Source organism: Leptonychotes weddellii, chromosome X (genome assembly GCF_054177405.1).
Source record: "Leptonychotes weddellii isolate Sample4059 chromosome X, ASM5417740v2, whole genome shotgun sequence".
In the NCBI taxonomy this organism is placed as follows: domain Eukaryota; kingdom Metazoa; phylum Chordata; class Mammalia; order Carnivora; family Phocidae; genus Leptonychotes; species Leptonychotes weddellii.
This window is the reverse complement of record NC_138385.1, coordinates 19,621,917-19,635,729: the sequence shown is the minus strand read 5'-3', so window position 1 is coordinate 19,635,729 and position 13,813 is coordinate 19,621,917. Positions and strand designations below refer to the sequence as shown.

At 34.9% G+C, this 13,813-nt stretch overlaps 1 pseudogene; it reads left to right on the top strand.

Moving 5' to 3' along the window:
* The first annotated feature begins 9,400 nt into the window (after positions 1–9,400).
* On the top strand, positions 9,401–11,600 carry LOC102729780 (ribosome biogenesis protein NSA2 homolog pseudogene; annotated as a pseudogene).
* The last annotated feature ends 2,213 nt before the right edge of the window (positions 11,601–13,813 follow it).

Sequence of the window (13,813 nt, the reverse complement as noted above, 5' to 3'; positions counted from 1 at the left end):
AAAAAAAAAAAAAAAGGATTATTCACCATGACCAGGTGGGATTTATTCCTGGGATGCAAGGGTGGTTCAACAATTGCAAATCAATCAATGTGATAGAGCACATTAATAAAAGAAGAAACAAGAACCATATGATTCTCTCAATTGAAGCAGAAAAAGCATTTGACAAAATACAACATCCTTTCTTGATTAAAACTCTTCAAAGTATAGATATTGAAGGAACATACCTCAATATCATAAAAGCCATCTATGAAAAGCCCACAGTGAATATGATTCTCGGTGGGGAAAAGCAGAGCTTTTCCCCTAAGGTCAGGAACATGACTGGGATGCTGACACTCATGACTTTTATTCAACATAGTAGTAGAAACCTAGCCTCAGCAATCAGACAACAAAAAGAAATAAAAGGTATTCAAATTGGCAAAGAAGTCAAACTCTCTCTCCTCGCAGATGACATGATACTTTATGTGGAAAACCCAAAAGACCCACCCCCAAATTACTAGAACTCATACAGTAATTCACTAATGTCGCAGGATACAAAATCAATGCACAGAAATCAGTTGCTTTTCTATACACTAACAAGGCAACTGTAGAAAGAGAAATTAGGAAGTCAATTCCATTTACAATAGTGCCAAAAAGCATAAGATACCTTGGAATAAACCTATCCAAAGAGATGAAGGATCTACACTCTAGAAATAACAGAACACTTATGAAAGAAATTGAGGAAAACATAAAGAGATGGAAAAACATTCCATGCTCATGGATTGGAAGAATAAACATTGTTAAAAATGTCTATGCTTCCCAGAGCAATCTACACATTCAATGCAATCCCTGTCAAAATACCACTGACATTTCTCAGAGAGCTGGAACAAACAATCCTATTATTTGTATGGAACCAGAAAAGTCCCTGAATCTCCAGGGGGAATATTGAAAAAGAAAACCAAAGCTGGTGTCATCACAATGCCTGACTTTAAGCTATATTACAAAGCTGAGATCATCAGGACAGCACGGTATTGGCACAAAAACAGACACATAGATCGATGGAACAGAATAGAGAGTCCCGAAATGGACCCTCAACCCTATGGCCAAATAATCTTCAACAAATCAGGAAAAGAATATGCAATGGAAAAAAGACAGTCTCTTCAATAAATTGTCCTGGGAAATTTGGACAGCTATATATAGAAGAATGAACCCTTACACCATACACAAAGATAAACTCAAAATGGATGAAAAACCTCAATATGAAACAAGAATCCATCAAAATCCTAGAGGAGAACAAAGGCAGTAACCTCTTTGACATTGGCCACAGCAACTTCCTTCAAGACACGTCTCTAAAGGCAAGGGAAACAAAAGCAAAAATGAACTACTGGGACTTCATCAAGATAAAAAACTTCTGCACAACAAAGGAAACAGTCAACCAAACTAAGAGGCAACCCATGGAATGGGAGATTATATTTGCAAATGACATTACAGTTAAAGGGCTTGTGTCCATATTTATAGAGAACTTCTCAAACTCAACACCCAAAAACAAATAATCTAGTCAAGAATTGGGTAGAAGACATGAACAGACACTTCTCCAAAGAAGACATACAAGTGGCTAACAGACCCATGAAAAAATGTTCAACATCCCTAGTCATCAGGGGAATATAAATCAAAATCACAATGAGATACCACCTTATAACAGTTAGAATGGCACAAATTAACAAGACAGGAAACTACAAATGTTGGTGAGGATGTGGAGAAAGGGGAACACTCTTATACTGTTGGTGGGAATGCAAGTTGGTACAGGTACTCGGGAAAACAGTATGGAGGTTCTTTAAAAATTAAAAATAGAGCTACCCTATGACCCAGCAATTGCACTACTTGGTGTTTACCCCAAAGATACAGATGTTGTGAAAATAAGGGACACATGCACCACAATGTTCATAGCAGCAATGTCCATAATAGCCAAACTGTGGAAGGAGCTGAGATGTCCTTCAACAGATGAATGGATAAAGAAATGTGGTCCATATATACAATGGAATATTACTCAGTCATCAGAAAGGATGAATACCTACCATTTGCATCGACATGGATGGAACTGGAGGGATTATGCTAAGTGAAATAAGTCAAGCAGAGAAAGACAATTATCATTGTTTCATTCGTATGTGGAACATAAGGAATAGCATGGAGGATCACAGGAGAAACGAGGGAAAACTGAATAGGAAGAAATCAGAGAGGGAGACAAACCATGAGAGACTCTGGACTCTGGGAAACAAACTGAGGGCTACAGAAGCGAGGGGAGTGGGGAGATGTGGTAACTGGGTGATGGGTATTAAGGAGGACACGTGCTATGATGAGCACTGGTTGTTATATACAACTAATGAATTGTTGAACACTATATCAAAAACTAATGATGTACTATCTGTTGGCTAATTGAACATAATAAAAAAATGAACTGGAGAGAATAGAGAGAGATAAAACTGAGGCAGGATGACTGATTAATTTTCTACAATATATATTGAAAGCCATTTCAACAGCATTAAAGAGGCAATATAATGGAGTTGGAAGGAAGACCTTGATATAAGAAATATAAAAAAAAAGCAGAACTGAACTTTCAGATTTATCGACACTTTAAAATCTGGTGTGCAGTCCTTCCCATATTAAATCCAGTGGAAAAAGGAGAGCTGAGTTAAAAACTTCCTGAGTTAGCAGTACATACACAGCCCAATCAACCTGTGCATTAATTTCCAATTGCTGACATAACAAATTATGAAATTAGTGGCTTAAATAATATAAATTTATTATCTTAGAGTTTTGGAGATGAGAAGTTCAAAATGAGTTCTATGGAGCTAAAATCAAAGGTAGCATTCCTTCTGAAGACATTAGGATGAATTCATTAATTGGCTTTCCAGATTCTAGAGGCTACCTATATTCCTTTGTTCTTGGTCTCATTAGTCCAACCTTGTTTCTCTTGTTACATATCTTTTTTTCTCTCTCTACTTCTGTCATAATATCACCTTCTTCAACACTGACCCTCCATCTCCCTCTTATAATGACCCTGTAATTATGTTTGGTCCACATGGATAATGTTGGATAATCATTTTATATCAATGTCCTTAACTTAATCACATCCACAGTGTCACAATGTCATGTAAGGTAATATGTTCACAGGTTCCAGGAATTAGAATGTAGACACCTTTGGTGGGGCATGGAGAGAGGAGTCATTATTCAGCCTTTCAACTTATAAAATTTGAAATATTTATGAAAAAGATAATGAACACAGGATAAGGCCAAGGTTTTTATGAAGAGATTACTTAAAACTCTCCTTCCTGAGAAAATGATCATAATCTGCAGAAGTAAGCAGAGGTAACCTGGCACAATCTTATTTGCATGCTCTAATTTTGAGGGGTAATAGCTAAAGATGAAGGAAAGCCATGGGTCAGATATGGAGCATTCCACATGAAACTATTTCACTGGCATAGATTAAATCAAGACATTCAAACACGGTAATATTGGAATAACCTCAGAGGAGCACATCTACAATCAACTGAAAGATTGTCAGCTTACATTACTGATAAAGTAGATATCAGTGACAAAAATGAGGCCAGACACTGTCTCTCCATATAAGTAGTATGTAATTGGGTGAAAAATAAAGGAAAAAGGAATTTAGAAAGAAAAAAAAAAGGAAGGAAGAGAAGGAAGGAGGGAAGGAGAGAGGGAGGGTGGGAGGGAGGGAGGAAGGAAGGAAGGAAACTATTTCTGTGGATTGTTATTATTATTATTATTATTTTCTATTTGGAGATGCTGTTTGTCTTCATTGTGAAACTAGTTTCCCTGCTGGGAATGACTGATGACGCCTCAGTTTCCTTCCCACTTTTGTCACCACTCCACTCAGGTTGCTCAAATTCCTAGCTGACTATATAAAGTGACATTAATTAGGCTTCTATTTAAGTCAAAGAATTGAAAAAAAAAATAAAAGTGAAGGTCAAACCTGAAGGTTACCAAAGAGGATGCATTCACATCTCCTTGGAACAAATACCAGGATTGCATTGGCCATTATATTTCCTGTGAAAATAATTTGTCATAGAGAAAAAAAAATATGACCTCTAAACCTCAAGCAATAGTGTATATTCAAAACAGATATACTACAATAAACAAAAGAATATATTATATAAAATTTGTGCAGTGAGTCCAATTTATTTTTGACTTTTCAAAAACAAGTTGCTTCTTATGGGAACAATCTTTTTTTCTGGAATCCACTCCATTTCCCATTTCAATCATGTGTTTTCAAGGTGTTTTTACATGACTCTTCCTACCCCATTTTCCCCAAAATGTTGTAGGCATGGACACCTCATTGAATCCAGGACAGTAAGAAACATTTCCTCCTATTTCCAAAGTGGAACCAAGAAAGGAAATGAGCCCTACTCCAGTAATGGAAGCTCTAAAATTTTAACTTGATAGATGATTATCAGTCTGTAGTGAGTAAGAATGAAGTTTAATACACAGAAGCAAGCAGGGCGCCTGGGTGCCTCAGTCGGTTAAGCAACTGCCTTCAGCTCGGGACATGATCCCAGGGTCTTGGGATTGAGACCTGCATTCGGCTCCCTGCTCAGTGGGAAGCCTGTTTCTCTCTCTGCCTGCCACTCCCCCAGCTTGTACTCTCTCTCTCTCTCCCTCTGACAAATAATTAATTAATTAATTAATTAATTAAGTATAAGTAAATCAATCTTAAAAAATACACAGAAGCAAGCATAAGTAAGAACTGGGAAGAGGGGGAAAGGAAGAGGAAGAGGAGGAGAGAGGGGAACAGTGGAAAATTTTGTTTCTGTTCAAGATCTGAGTTGAAATTTGTGGAGGGCCAGGTACACTGCTTCACTTTCAACTTCTCATTCTATCCATCCAAGAGTTCTATAAGTGATTTCAATACACTGACCATTTTACTTAATATAGTATTAATTTGACTTCTCCCACATAAAAGCAAAACAACCTTCATTCATATAATTGTTAATGGAATAAATTTATGGAACAGTAGAAGAAAGCTAAGAAAATAATAAAGCAAATTATAATAACGGATGCTAAGAACATTCTGAAATTATTTATAGAAAATAAACTGAAATTACAATTAGAATTAAAATTTCATCAACTAGAATTAAAAGACTGAGTTGAAGTTCAAGCATTAGAAGCTTATACAAAATGCAAAAGAATACAGCAAATAGAGAAATATGATAAGAAAGGTGTGGAAAATAGAAGACAGAGATTAGAAATAGAAAATTCAGACAATTGTTATTCCTCAAGAAGATATTAAAGAAATAAAACAGAAATAATACTTAAAAACTTCAAGGATGTTACTACCTGTGTTCTCCTCTAGGATTTTGATGGTTTCCTATCTCACATTAGGTCATTCAACCATTTTGAATTTATTTTGTCTGGTGTAGGAAAGTGGTCCAATTTCATTCTTTTGCATGTTGCTGTCAGTTGCTTGCAGTGACTGTCTTTTATTTTTTTTTTCCATTGGATAGTCATTCATGCTTTATTGAAGATTAGTTGACCATATAGTTGTGGGTCCATTTCTGGGTTTTCTATTCTGTTCCATTGATCTATGTGTCTGTTTTTGTGCCACTACTATACTGTCTTGATCACTACAGCTTTGTAATATAACTTACTGGAATTGTGATGCTTCCAGCTTTGCTTTTCTTTTTCAAGTTTGCTTCCACTATTCAGGGTCTTTTCTGGTTCCATGCAAATTTTAGGATCAGTAGTTCTAGCTCTGTGAAAAAATGCTAGTAGTAATTTGATAGGGATTGCATTAAGTGTGTAGATTGCTTTGGGTAGTATAGACATTTTAACAATATGTGTTCTTCCAATCCATGAGCATGGAATGTTTTTCCATTTCTTTGTGTCATCTTCAATTTCTTTCATAATTGTTCTATAGTTTTCAGAGTACAGCTCTTTTACAGATCTTTTAGGTTTATTCCTAAGTATCTTATTATTTTTGGTTCAATTTTAAATGGGATCAATTCCTTAATTTCTCTTTCTGCTGCTTCACTTTATTGGAAATGCAATAGATTTCTGTATGTTGATTTTGTACCCTGAGACTTTATTGACTTCATTTATCAGTTCTAGCAATTTCTTGGTGGAATCGTTTTGGTTTTCTATATAGAGTATCATCTCATCTGTGAAGAATGAAAGTTTGACTTATCGCTTGCTGATTTGGATGCCTTTTACTTCTTTTTGTTGTCTAATTGCTGTGGCTAGCACTTCCAGTACTCTGTTAAATAAAAGTGGTGATAGTGGACAACACTGTCTTGTTCCTGACCTTAGAAGAAAAGCTCTCAGTTTTTCCCCATTGATGATTATATTAGCTTTGTGTTTTTTGTATAAGGCCTTTATTATGTTGAGGAATGTTTCCTTTATCTCTACTTTGTTGAGGGTTTTTATCGTGAATAGATGTACTTTGTCAAATGTTTTTTTTTTTTCTGCATCTGTTGAGAGGAGCATATGATTCTTATCCTTTCCTTTATTAATATGGGGTATCATGTTGATTAATTCGCAAATATTGAACCAACCCTGCAGCCGAGGAACAAATCCCACTTGATCATGGTGAATGATTCTTTTAATGTACTGTTGGATTCGATTTGCTAGTACCTTACTAAGAATTTTTGCATCCATGTTCATCAGGGATATTGGCCTGTAGTTGTCTTTTTTTAGTAGAGTCTTTGGTTTTGGAATTAAGGTAACACTGGCCTTATAGAATGAGTTTGGAAGTTTTCCTTCCTTTTCTATTTTTGGGAATAGTTTGAGAAGAATAGGCATTAACTCTTTTTTAAATGTTTGCTAGAATTCCCCTGTGAAATAATCTGGCCCTGGACTTCTGTTTGTTGTAAGATTTTTGATTATTGATTCAATTTCATTGCTGGTTATTAGTCTATTCCAGTTTTCTATTTCTTCCTGTTTCAGTTTTGGTATTTTAAATGTTTCTAGAAATTTATCCATTTCTTCCAGATTGTCCAATTTGTTGGCATATACTTTTTCATAATATTCTCTTATAATTGTATTTCTCTGTGGCATTCGTTGTTATTTCTACTCTTTCATTTGTGATTTTATTTATTTACGTCCTTTCTCTTCTTTTTGATAAGTCTAGCTAGGGGTTTATCAATTTTATTTTATTTTTTTCAAAGAAAGAGCTCCTGGTTTCATTGATCTGTTCTACTAGGTTGTTTTTGTTTGTTTGTTTGTTTCTATGTCATTTATTTCTGCTCTAATCTTTATTATTTCCTTTCTTCTGATGGCTTTAGTCTTCATTTGTCATTTTTTTCCTAGTTCCTTTAGGTGTAAATTTAGGTCGTTTATTTGAGATTTTTCTTGCTTCTTGAGGTAGGTCTGTATTGCTATATACTTCTCTCTTATGACCATTTTTGTTGCATCCTAAAGGTTTTGGACTATTGTGTTCTCATTTTCACTTTTTCCATGTATTTTTTAATTTCTTCTTTAATTTTCTGGTTGACCTATTTATTCTTTAGTAGCATCTTCTTTAACTCTATATGTTTGTGGTCTTTCCAATTTTTTTTCTTTTGGTTGACTGTAAGTTTCATAACATTTTGGTCAGAAAATATTCATGGTATGATTGACCATAGCAACTTCTTACTAGATATGTGTCCTGAGGCCAAGGAAACAAAAATAATCTATTGGGACTTCATCAAGATAAATAACTTCTGCACAACAAAGCAAAAGATCAACAAAACTAAAAGGCAACCTTCAGAATGTGAGAAGATATTTGCAAATGATGTATCTGATAAGGGGTTTTATCCAAAATATATAAATAACTTATCAAATACAATACTCAAAAAAGAAATAATCAGTTAAGAATGGGCAGATGACATGAATAGACATTTTTCCAGAGAAGACATACAAATGGTCAACAGACACATGAAAAGATGCTCAACATCATTCATCATTAGGAAAACACAAATCAAAACTATAATGAGATATCACCTCACACTTGTCAGAATGGCTAAAATTAACAACACAGGAAACAATAGGTGTTGGTGAGGATGTGGAGAAAGGGGAACCCTCTTGCACTGTTGGTGGGAATGCAAACTGGTGTAGCCTCTCTGGAAAATAGTATGGAGGTTTCTCTTACAATCGAGCAATTGCACTACTAGGTATTTACCCAAAGGATACAAAAATACTGATTCAAAGGGATACAGGCATCCCTATGTTTATAGCAGCATTATTGATAATAGACAAATTATGTAAGGAGCCCAAATGTCTATCAACTGATGAATGGATAAAAAGGTGGTATAAACATTCAATGGAATATTACTCAGTCATCAAACAAATGAAATCATGGGGTGCCTGGGTGGCTCAGTCAGTTAAGTGTCTGACTCTTGATTTTAGCTCAGGCCATGATCTCAGGGTCATGAGATTGAATCCCACATCAGGCTCCACACTGGGCATGGAGACTGCTTAAGATTCTTTCTCTCCCCCTTCCCCTCCTTTCTCTCTTAAAAAAATGAAACCTTGCCATTTGCAATGACTTGGGTGGAGCTAAAGAGAATTATGGTAAGTAAAATAAGTCAGTTAGAGGTAGACAAATACCATATGATTTCACTCATATGTGCAATTTAAGAAACAAAACAGATGAACATAGGGATAAAAAAAAGCAAACCAGAAAACTGTTAACTATAGAAGACAAACTAGGGGTTACTGGAAAGGAGGTGCATGGGGGGAATGGGTTAATGGGTGATGGGTATTAATGAGGGCACTTGTGATGAGCCCTGGGTGTTGTATGTAAGTTATGAATCACTGAATTCTACACCTGAAACTAATATTACACTGTATGTTTACTAAATGGAATTTAAATAAAAACTTGGAAGAAATAAATTAAGTAAATTAAATTAAATTATTAAATTAAATTAAAAAGCCTTCAAACAGGAAGCATTGCATAGGTTGAAGAGGTCAGTGAATATGTGGTAGTTTTCTCTCTCTCTCTCTCTCTCTTTATATATATATATAAACTGAATTAATCGAAGCCCTCCCAGAGTTGAGGAGAATACCATAAACTCAAATTATAGGATTAACTAAAGATATACTTAAAACATACTAATATCTTTGCAATAATTTCAGTATTAAAGTAGAATAACTGAATATAAATAAATATTCAACTGTATAGGTAAAATTAAAAAAATAATTTATTAAAAGCAAAATTATGGAGTGTAAAATAATAAAAGTAGCAATTAATGTACAAAAAAGAGGGGAAATAGAGTATATCAATAACTGTAAAATATGCTATTTATTTTTTTCTTATCTCTTTTTTATCTTTCTAAGACAGTAAAATCCTATTTTAAAAAGTGAAGAGAGACCCCAAAATTGAGAGCTTTTTCACAGCCCTGCAGCTGCATATGGCAGTTCTGTGCCTGTCACCATGCCACAGAATAATTATATTGAGTTTCACTGGAAGTGCTATGACTATCATTTGGATTACCATGAGTAAAAGAAAGAAGGAAGGTGGAGTGGTTCATGAATGTTCAAAGAAGCCAAAAAAGACACTTAGTCTGAAAGCTAAGCTCTATCATAAACAGTGTCATGCTGAGAAAATACAAATGAAAAAGATTGAGATGCATGAAAGGAGAAACACCAAACAAAAGAATGATTAAAAGATTCCATAAGGAGTAATACCTGCATATCTACTGGACAGGGAGGGACAGTCCTGAGCTAAAGTACTTTCCAAAATGATTAAACAGAAGTAAAAAGAGAAAGCAAGAAAATGGAAGGTCCTTTTGCCCAAAGTTTGTGCCCTGGAAGAAACAGATGTATTAATAGTTATTCAAACAGGAAAGAGAAAGAAGGAAGCATGGAAGAGGATGGTTACTTTATAAAGTCTGCTTTGTTGGAGATGGCTTTACCTGAAAACCACCTAAGTATGAAAGATCTTAAATGGGCAGAAGACATGTAAAGACATTTCTACAAAGAAGACATTCAAATGGCCAACAGACACATGAAAAAGTGCTCTACATCACTCAGCATCAGGGAAATAGAAATCAAAACCACAATGAGATACCACCTCACACCAGTCAGAATGGCTAAATTAACAAGTCAGTAAATGACAGATGTTGGAGAGGATGCAAAGAAAGGGGAATCTTCCTACACTGTTGGTGGGAATGCAAGCTGGTGCAGCCACTCTGGAAAACAGTATGGAGGTTCCTCAAAAAGTTGAAAATAGAGCTACCCTACAATCCAGCAATTGCACTACTGGGTATTTACCCCAAAGATACAATGTAGTGATCCTAAGGGACACCTGCACCCCAATGTTTATGGTGGCAATGTCCACAACAGCCAAACTATGGAAAGAGCCCAGATGTCCATTTAGAGATGAATGGATAAAGAAGATGTGGTATATATACACAATGGAATATTACACAGCCATAAAAAAATGAAGTCTTGCCATTTGCAATGATGCAAATCAGACTAGAAGATATTATGCTAAGCAAACTAATCAATCAGAGAAAGAAAATTTTCATATGATCTCACTGATATGTGGAATTTAAGAAACAAGGCAGAGGATCATAGGCGAAGAGAGAAAAAAATGAAATAAGATGAAACCAGAGAGGGAGACAAACCATAAGAGACTCTTTTTTTTTTTTAAGATTTTATTTATTCATTTGAGACACAGAGATACAGAGAGAGAGAGAAAGCATGAGCAGGGAGAGAGGCAGAGGCAGAGGGAGAAGCAGGCTCCTCGCTGAGCCAGGAGCCTGATGTGGGGCTTGATCCCAGGACCCTGGGATCATGACCTGAGCTGAAGGCAGATGCTTAACCATCTGAGCCACCCAGGCACCCCAAGACTCTTAATCTTAGGAAACAAACTGAGGGTTGCTGGAGGGGAAGGGGGTTGAAGGATGGGTGGCTGTGTGATGGACCTTGGGGAGGGTATGTGTTGTGGTGAGTGCTGAGTGTTGTGTAAGACTGATGAATCACAGACCTGTACCCCTGAAACAAATAATATATTAAGGTTAATTAAAAAAATCATACCTGCCATGGTTGTTCTTAGGCTAAATGGTTTGATACACATGAAGCACTTAGAATAATGCTTGGGAGTAAGTGTGTATGAAGTCAATGCAGAGCCTTTCTCAAAATTTGGGAATAAAAATGTTGCTTGGAAAAAAAAAAAAAAGATCAGTTAGGCCAACGTGCTTACTTTTCAAAAAGGCCCATGTAACACATCCTGAATTGCAAGCCACCTTTTGCCTGCCCCGATACTTGGCATAAAAAAGAATCCCTCAGGCACCTGGGTGGCTCAGTCAGTTGAGCATCTGCCTTCGACTCAGGTCATGATTCCACAGTCCTGAGATCAAGTCCTGCATCAGGCTCCTTGCTCAGTGGGGAGCCTGATTCTTCCTCTTCCTGCCACTCCCCCTACTTGTGCTCTCTTTCTCTGACAAGTAAATAAATAAAATCATTAAAAAAAAAAAAAAAGAATCCCTCATCCCCACTATATACAACTTTGGATATTATTACTGAAAGTTGTGAGTGAGTTGGGCCTGGTGACACAAGAAGGCAGAGTTATTTTTTTTTCTTTTAATTTTTTTATTGTTATGTTAATCCCCAAGGCAGAGTTATTTTGAAAAAAATATGCTCAGGTTACCCAATAATCCTGAAAATGATGGATGCATAAATGCATTCTTGCTGGTTTGACAGCAGTTTCAGACAAGTAGCTCCTTATAGTTACTAAGACTAAACACCAATCAGGAAAACCACCATCTGTGATGGTTCTGAATACTACCAATCAGCCTTACATATCTGCAGTCATCAAGAGAATTATTTATTCTATTGTAAAAAAATAATAATAACAATAAATAAAAAATAAATAAATGTGAAGAAAAACTAAATACTAAGCAAAATAACTGTGAAATCAAGGAAAACAGATGACCTCTTTTAAGAATAAATTACTGCTTTGTGCAAATATACACTACTGTATACATTCTGAAAAATTTTCAGGAAAATGAAAGTAGGCCAAACAACAGAAAACCTGAATAAAGCAAATACCTAAGAATTTTTGTTAAAAATACGATAAGATTATTCTTAAATATATTTTGCTAATTTTTTCAAGAATGGTTCTTTCAAAGTTTTAAAAAAGCAGATGTTTTCAGATCATTTTTTTAATTTTATTATGGTGTGTTAGTCACCATACAGTACATCATTAGTTTTTGATGTAGTGTTCCATGATTCATTGTTTGTGTATAATTTGCTATATTGGAGGAATGTTTCCAATGTTTTATATAAACTTACCCTAACAATAAAATTTTGTCATGATTGTTTTAAAAAACTTAACTTCAGAATAATCTCAAATTATGAATGCCAAAATCTTAAACTAAGCCCCAGTAAAATAAACATTGTAGTAAATGAAAAGAAATGTTATAACGTAGACAAGTATACTGCAAACTAGGGTGTCAACAATATTAATATTATATAGTACAATCCTTTATTTCATCAGATCAAGGAAGAAAATATACAAAGATACAGCCATTAATATTCTAAATAGGTATTTGATGAAAAACAACATCTCTTCCTCATTTAGAAAATGTCTAGGGATAATAAATTGTAAACTAGGAATAAAAGGTTTTTTTATCATATTGAAACAGTACTTAATTTAGTGTGAATAAAAGCATATCTGTAATTATCATTATTATTTATCATGTTTTATATATTTTTACTTTGCTCAATAACTTTGGATGTTTAGTTTAAGATGGTGGACTGAGCATACACTTTCTCTAAAATCCTTTATAATAATTATGAACTATGGGAAATTAATAAATTGGTAACAGCACTATAACACTAGGATTAGTATCATCAGCAGACTAGAAATTTTTAGGAGTTTCTCAAGAATATATTATTTGGAAAATAGATTAAAAAACAAATGTAGGTGTATACATACACACATATATAAACAGAATTGTGCACTTAAAACATGCACAATCATGTCAGTGAAAATGTCAAATTAGGGAAATCTAAAAGTCTCTTCTCCCACAAGTGCTTATGGATAAATTGATGAAAGTGTCAAAATAAACTTTTTTGGAATTGTGGTATCTAACCAACTAAAATATTAAACTAAAATGGTAGTAACAGTGAAATCTTTAATCACATACTATGAGGGTAAAAACAAGAGGCCAAAATCTAAAAAAGCACTGGTTCCCCTCTGTTCCATTTTTTTCACCCATGGAATGACACACTGGTCAAAGTTCAGGTAGCTCAGCATACACATAAGTGTGATCTCACTCTTGAAGGAGCCCTGAACAAAAGATTCTTGCAGTTTTAAGATGCAGAGGGCATGGGCAGGGAGATAAGGAGGGCTATCCCTTTCTCCTGCTTATAAGGAGGCCTTAATAGAGATACCTGAAGAAATCTCTGCCAAAGATAAAGGTGTGGGGAGTGCAACATTCCCTTATGAAGCCTGCCAGATAAAACCTATGCAATTGCTTATAATTGGGCCTGAAAATCACACAAAGGTTTTCAGCCAGGAGCCAGACTCCTCAGGATGTTCAAGATTTAAACACTGAAAACAATGAAACATTATTGAAATCAATTAAAGAGGATGTAAATAAATAGAAAGCCACCAATGTTAATGGGTTGAAAGAATTAATATTATTAACATGGCACTACTCACCAAATTTATTTAATTTCAATTGGATCCCTGTCAAAGTTCCATATTTCATATTTTTTTTTCAAAAATGAGAAACAGTTGCTAACATTCATATGGAATTGCAAGGGACCCCAAAAGCAAAAACAAAACAAAAGGAAACAACTAAAAAAAATCATGAGGATTCCCATTTACTAATTT